We start from the raw sequence: 11898 nt of genomic DNA, 5'->3' as shown, positions 1-11898 counted from the left end.
CTTTGTATTCAAGTTATCGTTTTCGCCATTCATCTTCGTTCTTGTCCAATTCACACAGTTCTCACCAACACATGTGTTTCCCAAATCCTGAGAATCAAGATATGTGATTCTCTTCGACTTCGATCTTCAATTCAATGCGAATTTGAGGAACGAAATCAATCACACACCTCATTACACTCATATTTTCCTATGAATCAGGATCAGAGTTCTGGATACCAATTGCTGGAGTTAACAACGAAACTCCATTATCTCACAAGAAGAAGAAGAAGATGAACAATTGAAAGAATTGCATAGAGAAAAATAGAGAATAAAAAAATATAACTAACTTTCAAAATCTCAAATTCATAATTCTATTAGAATTTATAACTAACTTTGAATTTATATACATTCACCCGAATAAAACTTAAATACAAAATGTAAATGAAACTGAAACTAATTTGAATTTGAATTTCATTACATTTAACAATAATAAAGAAAAAAAAAGCAACTTTATGAATATGACAAGGCAAGAAGCATTGCAATTTTAACCATATAAAAGTTATTGACACATTATCCCTAGAAATATTGGCATGGAAGTATAAATGCCTATTGGAGAACAACAAAACTCTCGTCAACAATCTCACTATAGTCCTTCTCCACTTGTGCCTTAGCAGACTGTGTCGTAGCCAGAGCTTCCCAGGCTCCTTTGAGAGTAGTCTCTTTCTTGCTAATGGAAGTGACAATCTTCTCACCTTCTCAAAGAACTCCACCTTCTGATTCAGCTGAGGGGGCTCCTAACTCTTTGACATCTTGACCATACTTAACAAGCCAGTCAAAACGCCCTTTGGTCATCCCTCAACTTTCCCTCTCTCTGAAAGGCCTTGGTCAGGTCGTCATAAACCTTAACATTCTCTGCCTCGGAAGCCTCCAAAGCTTTCCCGTGCTCTGTTTTGGAGTCTTCCAGTTGCTTCTTCAGGGCGTCCCTCTCATCAAGGGCCTTCGCAACGCCAAAGGCCACACGAGAGTCAAAACACCAACACGTACAGACACGAGAGTCGTCTTCTATCTGATATCTGGTGCTATGAACTCATATCACATTTTGGATTTCTTGCCACTCCAAACATTCCTGCGGGGACAAAATTTTCTCCAAATTACTGAGCACCTCTCCCATAGTTGGCCTATCTGCACTCTTGATAGCAGAGCACCGAATACAAATGTCCACAAATGCCATTAAGCATTTCAACCTTATTTTTCCTTCTAAATATGAATCAACAAATCTATCAATACTTCCACATTGGTGACAATGCATAGCCCATTCTACCAAACCAACTTTCTCATTTTCCTCTTCCACTGCCTCAGGATTCACTGCTGCTCTTCCACTCAACACTTCAAACAAAACCAACCCGAATGCATAAACATCTGATTTTTCACTCAATTTTCTTCTTTTATAGTACTCAGGATCCAAATATCCAAAAGTACCTTTAACCTCAGTACTAACATGAGTGTGGTAAGTTGAAGGAACCACTCTAGACAATCCAAAATCTGAAATCTTTGGTACCAAATGCTGATCTAATAATATGTTCGCCGACTTGATATCGCGGTGAATCACCGGAGTCGTTCTACCTGTATGAAGGTAATGGATTCCTCTAGCTGCACCAATGCAAATCTCCAGTCTTTGATTCCATGATAAAGGCTGCTTCTGTTTCTTGTATAAATGATCACAAAGTGAACCTTCAGCCATGTATTCATACACAAGTATCAGTTCATTGCTCTCTTGACAGTATCCCAAAAGTGACACTAAATTCATGTGATAAAACGAATGAAAATTGATCTCATTTTGAAATTCCTTAAATCCTTGCCGCGAATTCGCCTTAGCACGTTTTATCGCGACATCAATCACTACTCCATCAAGCACGACGATTCCCTTGTATACCTTTCCAAAACCTCCTTCCCCAATCACCAAATCTTCATTGAAATTATTTGTTGCTGAAGTGATCTCTCCTAAAGTGAATTGATGACAATTTCCTGATATCACTTTACTTGAAAATTTTCTTCACTTCTGGAAGGAGAATTCCATCTTGAGTACTTGAAAAATTCTAATTTTTATTGTTGTCCATGCTTTTCTCCTAACAATGAAAAATGTTATGAAAAGTACCAAAATGATACCGAAAGTACTAGCTCCAACAACAATAAAAATTGGAAATTAAGTTCATTCTTCAATTGGAAACTTGGAGCAAGATTATAGTTACTATCACTTAACTTGATAATCTCAACTCCATTCAATATAGCATCATGATACTTTGGTTTTGACTCAAAATTGGGATGAAGTGAAATCAACATGAAAACTTTCCTTCTCTGATTTTCCAAATCAACCATTCCAACATAGTCTCTATACAAAGGACTAACAGGTTCGACAGACAAAGCAACTAAATCCAAATTTTCCTCAGCTGTTTGGTTGTTTATATAAACACCAAACACCCTCTGATTAACCTTTGTTACCAACATAGATATCTCGCAGAAATGAAGTCTAACAAGGTACTTGAATCCAGAATCAACAAAAAACGACCATGTTAAATTGTACCTCATGTTTGAATCTCCATTGCTTCCCATTGTCCTTGCAGTCAAGTATAACTCGAGTGGTGCTGAATAGTTAAAGTCATTTGAATTGAGAAAACTCTCATTCATATTAATTGTATTCTCTTTCAGGATAAGAACAGTTCCATATTGTGAACCAGAAATGTAGTTGATATCATCTAGCCATGACCCAAATGCATTTATAACCTCATAGTAATATCCATTTCCTATGTTAACCATGTAAAGCTTCTCAAAGCATATTCATTGTTGATAAAAATGGGTTCTTTGTGTCCAAGGTAAGGAACAGAAACATTAGAATTTGAAGCATGAGAGAATAAATTATTGGGTACTGAGAATGTTTCTATTCCATTTACAAAAGCATAAGCTTAGTAAATTAGTGGAGATGGAGTGAAAGTGATGTTGAGTTTCTTTTGTTTGATGTTGACAAAGAAATCTTTAGTGATATAAGGTGAGCTGATTTCTTGTGCAGCAAGTAATGGATTGAAATTGTTATGAAAAGTGAATGGACCGGATTTGACTTGGAAAAAAAAGGAGTTGGAGTTGGAAGGGTATGTTGGTAAATATGAAGTTGAGAGAAAGTAATGGAGAATGATGAAATATTCTTGCGGTTGAGTATGGAATTTTGGGTGCAACTTTGTGAAATTCTGGTATCAGATATGGGATGTCGAAGGTAATGTCACGACACTAATATCTGAGTAAAACAAGCAGGATAAAGATAAAGAATGGTAATGGAAAAGACACAAGCAATTGTTAACTCAGTTCGGTGCAACTCACCTACGTCTGAGGGCTACCAAGTCAGGAAGGAAATCCACTAAATAGAATCAGTTCAAAGACTCTCAGTACACTTCAACAAGTTACAGTCTTTCTCACCTAATCTCTATCTGTGCAATTTCTACCTAAGCACTCTTAGATATGAGAACCCACTCACTCCCCCTCAATCACACCTGTGATTTTAAACAACAATTCCTTATGAAAAGAGGACATTTTTCAATAACACACACTTGATCTTACTTAGCAGTTTCAATCAAGTAGACACACATTTGATCTTGCTTAACAGCTTTGATCAAGTAGACACGCACTTGATCTTGTTAAACAGCTTTGATCAAGTAGACACACACTCTTGCTTACAAGCTTAGAGTGACAAATTACAACCCACAAATCAGACCAATTCAATCATCTATGGATGAATTGAATGGATTACAAATCTCACGACTAAACAAGACACAAACCCTTATATTCTCTCAATATTTTGCTCAGTATTGGTTGTGTGTCAAATCAGGTTTTCCAAGTCCCTTTTTATAGAAGCTTTCAGCTGGGCTTGGACATCTTGAAAACCCTAAAACTATTTTCCAATTAAATCTTCTCATGACAACTGATTAGATCTCTTTGAAAAATAAGTAAATCAGGTTGTAATTAATGATTGAATGCGCCTGCAAATCAGATCTTCAATCATACATAGATTGTCATTAAATGTGCAATCACATAACACATAACATTCACCCTGAATGTTCTGTGTATAGGATGTCATGACATCGGGTCTGACATCCTGGAACAATCCTGCATAATTCAATTTATAATTTCCAGCAGGTACATAATATCAGATGTCATGACATCGTGTATGACATCCTGAAACAATCCTGCATAATTATGTTTTTAAACTCCAACAGATACATAGATATCTTATGTTAAGACATCATGTACAACATCTTGTGAACACTCTTTGTTTTACCAAAATTGTTGCCAACACTTTAGAACCAACAAACTCCCCCTTTGGCAAATTTTGGCTAAAACATATATCTGTCCTTTTTGTTCACAAGAAAAACTATCAGCAATTAAACAACAGTTTAAACAGCAGCAGAAGCAAACACAGAATTACTAGTTATATAAGCAACTAGTAAAACACACAAATGCACAAGGGTACTTCTTCCCCCCCCCCCCTCTTAAGTTTGTTCAATACAGACATCTCCTTTGACAATAACAGCACATGTGCACCACATAACATCACACGTGCACCACATGAGACATCTCCTCCAACATCTGTAAACAGAACAGCATTTTGTCTTACATCAACCATATCTCCTTCAATAATAGTTGTTCATCTGTCTAGCTACACCAGCACATACATCTTATCTGTCCAGCTACACCAGCACATACATCTCCAGCTCCACATATTTAACTGCTCCATCAGCACATATATCTCCACACAGCTCCACATATTTAACTGCTCCATCAGCACATACATCTCCACGCAGCTCCACATAATCACTTCTCCCCCCTTTTTAGTCAAAATTGACCAAAGGTGACCAATTAGACAAAATAAATATCAATCAGCCTGGCAGAGAATGTCACAACAGATGTCATAATATTTAAAATGTTAAAACATAATTGTTAGGAGATATAAACCATAATTATACACAGCTGTGATAGCTGAGATAATTAGAAATCCATGGAACTCATTAAGAGCCCAAATATTACATAAAGGCATCAGTAAGGACTGCCACAAATACACACATTTCAACAGAAAAAAACAAATTTTTCAGCATCCAAAGTAGCCAAAACATCAGGGGAACCAGTCTTCATATCAGCACCCAGAACAGTCAAACCAACCCAATCTTCATCACAGCACACAGCACACACAGTCTTCAAAACAGGGAGAACCATTACCATTTAATCTGAGGAAGTGGCATCATCTTCACCTTCAGAATCAGAGCTGCCACTAGATTGAGCATTGGACCTCTCACTTGAGGTATTAGCATCTGAATCCTTGGTCTCACCAGCCTTCTCCATCTCTTCCTTCTCTAAGCTACTAATAAGAACCTCCAAAGCCTTTTTCCTTGCCTTGGCAACCCTAATACCATTATCCAGCTCCTTACAAGTTTCCTTTAATTGATCAATCAAGCTACCTTGAGAGGCAGGCTCCTTTCTTGCAGATGTCATGACAACATCATTAACATGGCTTCCTTCAAACAACTTGTAGTGAACGGATAGTTGAGGCTTTCTTATGTTGGGAATATCACTTGTGTTGAGAATGCCTGGTTGCTGGCTTAAGATAATCCCACAGATGATAGATGGAAAGGCAATGGGCAGCTTCACTACATTAGTGGAGGCATGTCTGACAATTTGATCAAACATAAACCTTCCACAGTCAAAGTTTATCCTGGTTCCAATAGCATAAATGATTCTTCCAAGACCAATAGAGATGGTTGAGATATGATTAGTAGGCACCCAGTTGGCTGAACCAATCTTATGTAAGATGGCATATTTGACAGTTAGCTTGCCAGCTAATAGGTGCTTCTTACTAGGCCACTCCTTAACTTGGCCAGCAGTAATAGTCCTACAGACTTCATTGTTTGTAGCCTCTAAATCCACACCTCCTTCAGTTCCTCTCCCTAGGAACTTGTTGATTATGGTTGGGGAGAATCTCACACATCTATCTCTTACAAAAACCTTGCAGAATTCCTTGCTACTCTTTTCAGAAATATCCTCAGGGATATTCACTACAAACTCTTTTACTAACCCCTCAAAACATTGAGGTAAACCAACAATAGTTTTCATCAGACCAGCATTCTTGATCAAATCCATCACTTCTTTCACTTCTACAGCCTCCTTTCCCAGTTCCCTTTCAACAGCTACCCTCCTTTGAATGACAAACTTCCATTTGGCAGCACCATCTTCTAGATGAAAAGAGATATTGTCTAAGTGCACAGCTGCCATTTTGGCTGGGGACTTTTTAACAACCTGCCTTTTAGCAGGGGAGATGTCTGGGACATCGTCTTCGACATCCTCTTCAGAGTCATAACTCTCTCTTACCTTCCTCTTCCTAACCTCAACTTTACTCCATGATTTGGAGGGTCCTACACCAGCAACCTTTTTCACTCTTCTTGTTGTCCTCATTTCAGCCACAGTCTTCCCTTTTCTGGTCCTCAGTTTCTTTGCTACACTTGGTTTCACAAGATGGACCAAGGTGTCATCTTCTTCCTCAGAACTTTCTTCCTCCAGATCAATAACATTCTCAGCAGTTTCATGAGACACATCTGCTGGTTTCTTACTAGGTAAGGTTTTACCTAGAGAACATAATCCCTCAGCAGCCATTTCCTTCTCTGATTTAGATGAATCATCATCTTTCTCAGCTTGGGGTTCCACCTCAGGAGAGGGATCCCTTCTAGACAGAGGGGTAGAAACACCCTTGACTGCATGCCCTTCATTCAGAATCCTAGTAACTAGGTTCCTAATGGTACGATCAGTAAAGTGCATGTCATCCTTATGAGGAGGTGTATCAGGAATGTTACCTTGATTACTTCCAGCTGTGGAAGAAGGGTCAAGAACGTCGCCTGGAATAACAGAGAGGGGGATAACCTCCAGAATATCTTCATCCAAAAACTCCATGGAGGGAGTCCTTCCTTTGTGAGTGGGTTTTGATCCTGATGATGAGGGATGTTGTGACATTTTATTGGACTTTTGAAAAAAAAATTGCCCTAGCAGAGGTTTTCTGAGAAGTTGGATGAAGATGGAAATGGTTGTGTTTAGGTAGCGTGTGGAAATGGCATAGATTCTAGTTCTAATACTAGGTAATGATTTATCATTAATGTGGCTCTTTCTTTTAAGTGGACATACAATATTTTTATTACCTTTTCCACTCCACTTTAATTGCTATAACTTCACAAGAATCCAAATCCCCAATTTCCCTCTTAAATATTCAAACTGATTATCATCCAAAATCCTTTCAATTTTGTCAGCTAATTGCATTTCATGCTTTAGTACTGTGATTTTGTCTTCCACAAATTCTCTAATGAAGTGATGACAAGAATCAAAGTGCTTAGTCCAGCTGTGCTGAATAGGATTTTTGGACATAGTTGTAGCACTCAGGTTGTCATAGTACAATGTCATGACATCGTGTGTGACATTATATTCAGTCAACATTAGATTCAACCAACCCTGTTGAGAGCAACTACTTCCAGCTGCTACATATTCAGCTTGATATATAGCACAAACACCATTTTCATCTTTCAGAGGAACAGGTGTCCTTTCACTCTCCATCTCAATCTTCTTCACATTGTTCATGGCACATTTGCTTTGAGATAGACACATAGACCCTTCCCTCTGTTTGACTTATAGCTCAAGTCCAACAAGGTTCTTTCCAACTTCAGACTGCATATGACTAGCAACATGTTCAACCATCTGATCCAACCTCCTATCTATTTGAGCCACCATGACCTTTTCTCCTTTGGATGTGATGTCAAGTCTGAGTTTCTGGTGTGACATCCTTGTCTGACATTTCTCACAGACTTGTCTTTCATCAATCTTCAATTTGGGAGTTCCTCTAGCAGATATGATCATCTTCATCCCTTTTTCTTTGACTGAGGTACATTTTGAGGAATAACCAATTTGAGACCTCCACATGTAACAGTTGTCTTCGGTCCTGACTCCGTTCATGATCACTTCACTTACTTTGTTAGTAATCAGACATTGAGTTTTAGTGAAGTTAACATTTAGACCTTGGTCACATAGTTGACTGATGCTTATTAGATTTGCAGTCAAGCCCTTAACAAGTAGGACCTTGTCAAGTTCAGGAACTCCAAGGCAATCAAGCTTACCTATCCCCTTGATTTCACCCTTGGCTCCATCACCAAAAGTCACATAGATTATGTCATAAGGATGAAGGCCAGTTAGCAGGTCTTTGTTTCTAGTCATGTGTCTGGAGCACCCACTGTCAAAATACCAATCTTCCTTGGCTGAAACTCTGAAGGGAGTGTGAGCTATTAGACTTGTAACATTAGTCTTAGGAACTCATTGCTTCTTGTTGACAGGCCTGTGATGTTTGGATCTTAGTTAATAGTGAGTCTGATGATGAACAGGGCTAGGATAACCATACAGCTTATAGCAGAAGGGCTTCAGGTGGCCAAATTTTCCACAGTAATGGCATCTCCATCTTTGGTGTTTCCCTTTTTGCTGTCTTCCCTTCTGATGTTGTGACATATGGTATGACATCTCAGTTTTGCTTTTAATATGGTTGCACTTAGGTTTGAATTTAGGTTTGCAACCAGTGTAACTGCGCTCAGCCTTAGGTTCATTATACCCAATGCCAGATTTGTCTCCTGTTATTTGTCCAGTTAGGAGAATCTTGTCTAAGGACTCAGATCCATTGTTTAACATTCTAACATACTTGGTCATCTCTTCTAGTTTAGAATTCAAGAACATAGCTTCACTTTTTAACTTGGAGATGGTTTCCTCATGTTCTTCCTTCTCATTCTCCAGTTGTACTATCAGTTTCTTCTGGCTTTCAACTTGTTGACTGTCATCTAGCTTGGCATTCAGAACCATTGCTTCTGTTTTTAATTTGGAGATGGTTTCCAAGTGTTATACCTTCTCATTCTCAAGTTGAGTTATTACCTTCTTCTGGCTTTCAACTTGTTTACACGCCTCTGCACTTTTATGACACAGTTTTCTGTAGGTAGTGGCCAACTCTTCAAAGGTTACTTCCTCATCACTTGAGTCTTCATCAGAACCCCATCTTCTAGTCAAGGCAGTCACCAGAATTGCAGACTCTTCTGTTTCACTCTCATCAGACCAAGTGGCAGCAAGACTCATCTTCTGCTTCTTGGGGTAGGTTCCACATTCAGTTCTAATGTGTCCATACCCATCACATTCGTAGCAATGTACTTCTTTTCCTTCTTTGGGCTTATCATCTGACCTTGTTCTTCTTCCAGCATTGTTGGATTTACTGATGTCAGATGATATGTTCTTGACATTAGCCTTAGACCTTACATCCATCTTTTTCAACAGTCTGTTGAACTGTCTTCCCAGCATTGCTACATCATTTGGCAGATCCTCATTAACATCCTGGCTATTTTCCTCCTCTGTGTTTGACATGAAGGCTATGCTTTTGGTTTTCCTTTCAGATCCATCATTCATTCTCATCTCAAATGTTTGGAGAGAAGCAATTAACTCATCAACTCTCATGTTGGAGATGTCTTGAGACTCTTCTATGACTGTCACCTTCATAGCAAATCTCTTAGGGAGTGACCTGAGTATCTTTCTTACTAATTTTTCATCTAACATCTTCTCTCCCAGGGCTCCTGAGGCATTAGCAATTTCAAGGATACTCATATGAAATTCATGAATATTTTCATCTTCTTTCATCCTTAAATTTTCAAACTTGGAGTTGAGCAGCTGCAGTCTAGACATCTTTACTCTAGAGGTGCCTTCATGAGTGGTCTTGAGAATGTCCCAAGCATCTTTAGCCACTTCACAGTTGTTTACCAACCTGAAAATATTCTTGTCTACTCCATTGAATATTGCATTCAATGCTTTAGAATTTCCAAGGGCTAGATCATCCTCCTCCTTGGACCATTGTTCTTCAGGTTTCTTATCAGTTGTGGCTTCTTCTTCCTTAGTAATTACAAGATGTACCCATCCTATTAACACAGCCTTCCAAGCCTTATTATCTAGAGATTTTAGGAAGGCTACCATACGAGGTTTCCAATAGTCATAGTTAGATCCATCCAAAATTGGTGGCCTGTGAACAGATCCTCCATCTCTCTCCATAGTACCAGAAAGTATTGTCCCTAGATCTCACCCAGAACCAGAGCAGGATGCCTGCTCTGATACCAATTGAAATTCTGGTATCAGATATGAGATGTCGAAGATAATGTCACAACACTAATATCTGAGTAAAACAAGCAGGATAAAGATAAAGAATGGTAATGCAAAAGACACAAGCAATTGTTAACCCAGTTCGGTGCAACTCACCTACGTCTGGGGGCTACCAAGCCAGGAAGGAAAACCACTAAATAGAATCAGTTCAAAGACTCTCAGTACACTTCAACAAGTTACAGTCTTTCTCACCTAATCTCTACCCGTGCAATTTCTACCTAAGCACTCTTAGATATGAGAACCCACTCACTCCCCCTCAATCACACCTGTGATTTTAAACAACAATTCCTTATGAAAAGAATACACTTTTCAATAACACACACTTGATCTTACTTAGCAGTTTCAATCAAGTAGACACACACTTGATCTTGCTTAACAACTTTGATCAAGTAGACACACACTTGATCTTGCTTAACAACTTTGATCAAGTAGACACACACTCTTGCTTACAAGCTTAGAGTGACAAATTACAACCCACAAATCAGACCAATTCAATCATCTATGGATGAATTGAATGACTTACAAGTCTCACGACTAAACAAGACACAAACCCTTATATTCTCTCAATATTTTGCTCAGTATTGGTTGTGTGTCAAATCAGGTTTTCCAAGTCCCTTTTTATATAAGCTTTCAGCTGGGCTTGGACATCTTGAAAACCCTAAAACTATTTTCCAATTAAATCTTCTCATGACAGCTGATTAGATCTCTTTGAAAAATAAGTAAATCAGGTTGTAATTAATGATTGAATACGCCTGCAAATCAGATCTTCAATCATACATAGATTGCCATTAAATGCGCAATCACATAACACATAACATTCACCCTGAATATTTTGTGTACAGGATGTCATGACATCGGGTCTGACATCCTGGAACAATCCTGCATAATTCCATTTATAATTTCCAGCAGGTACATAATATCAGATGTCATGACATCGTGTATGACATCCTAAAATAGTCCTGCATAATTATGTTTTTAAACTCCAGCAGATACATAGATATCTTATGTTAAGACATCACATACAACATCTTGTGAATACTCTTTGTTTTACCAAAATTGCTGCCAACACTTTAGAACCAACATTTTGTTTGTGTTGGAGAGTAAGAGTGTTGTTGATGAAGTTGTATCATAGGATGCTTGGAAGAAATCTGTTCCAATGTCTCCAATCCAGTTTAGACCATTGAATGTTGATGATCCATATGAACCACAGTTAAGGAGGATTTTATCCGAAGGGGAGATGTATATTGAATCATCACAAGATGTTAAATGAATGAAGACAAAGAAGAACAATAAAATAATTACAAATCTAGATGATTCTATTATGTGAATTTTCTCCATCTTCAGTTTTCATCTGCTTAAAAAAAATCTAATAGCAAATAGCCACATAAACTCATATTTTTTGTTGAGTAGCGTAGAAATCATGGTATATTTCTTTAGTTTAAAATTTGTCATAATTTGACTATTTTTATTGGTCCATCCATGTTTTGGTACATATGAAATTATTCAAATTCCATACAGCTGTGTGCAAATATGATGTAAAGTCACGGACAGAAGCAACGCGGATTCCAGTCAAGGTCTTAAATTCTTAGTCTAACACAAATAAGATGAATATAGAATACAAGTAAAGAAATTAAATCATATGTGCAAAGAAATTCGTACTCCAATGATGAA

At 38.0% G+C, this 11898-nt stretch overlaps 1 pseudogene; it reads right to left on the bottom strand.

Moving 5' to 3' along the window:
- Window positions 1-628: 628 nt before the first annotated feature.
- On the bottom strand, window positions 629-11565 carry LOC127118975 (receptor-like protein kinase FERONIA; annotated as a pseudogene).
- Between the last annotated feature and the right edge of the window lie 333 nt (window positions 11566-11898).

This window comes from Lathyrus oleraceus, chromosome 2 (genome assembly GCF_024323335.1).
Source record: "Lathyrus oleraceus cultivar Zhongwan6 chromosome 2, CAAS_Psat_ZW6_1.0, whole genome shotgun sequence".
Lineage (NCBI taxonomy): Eukaryota > Viridiplantae > Streptophyta > Magnoliopsida > Fabales > Fabaceae > Lathyrus > Lathyrus oleraceus.
Note: the sequence above shows the minus strand (reverse complement) of the source record. Positions and strands in the feature narration are given on the sequence as shown.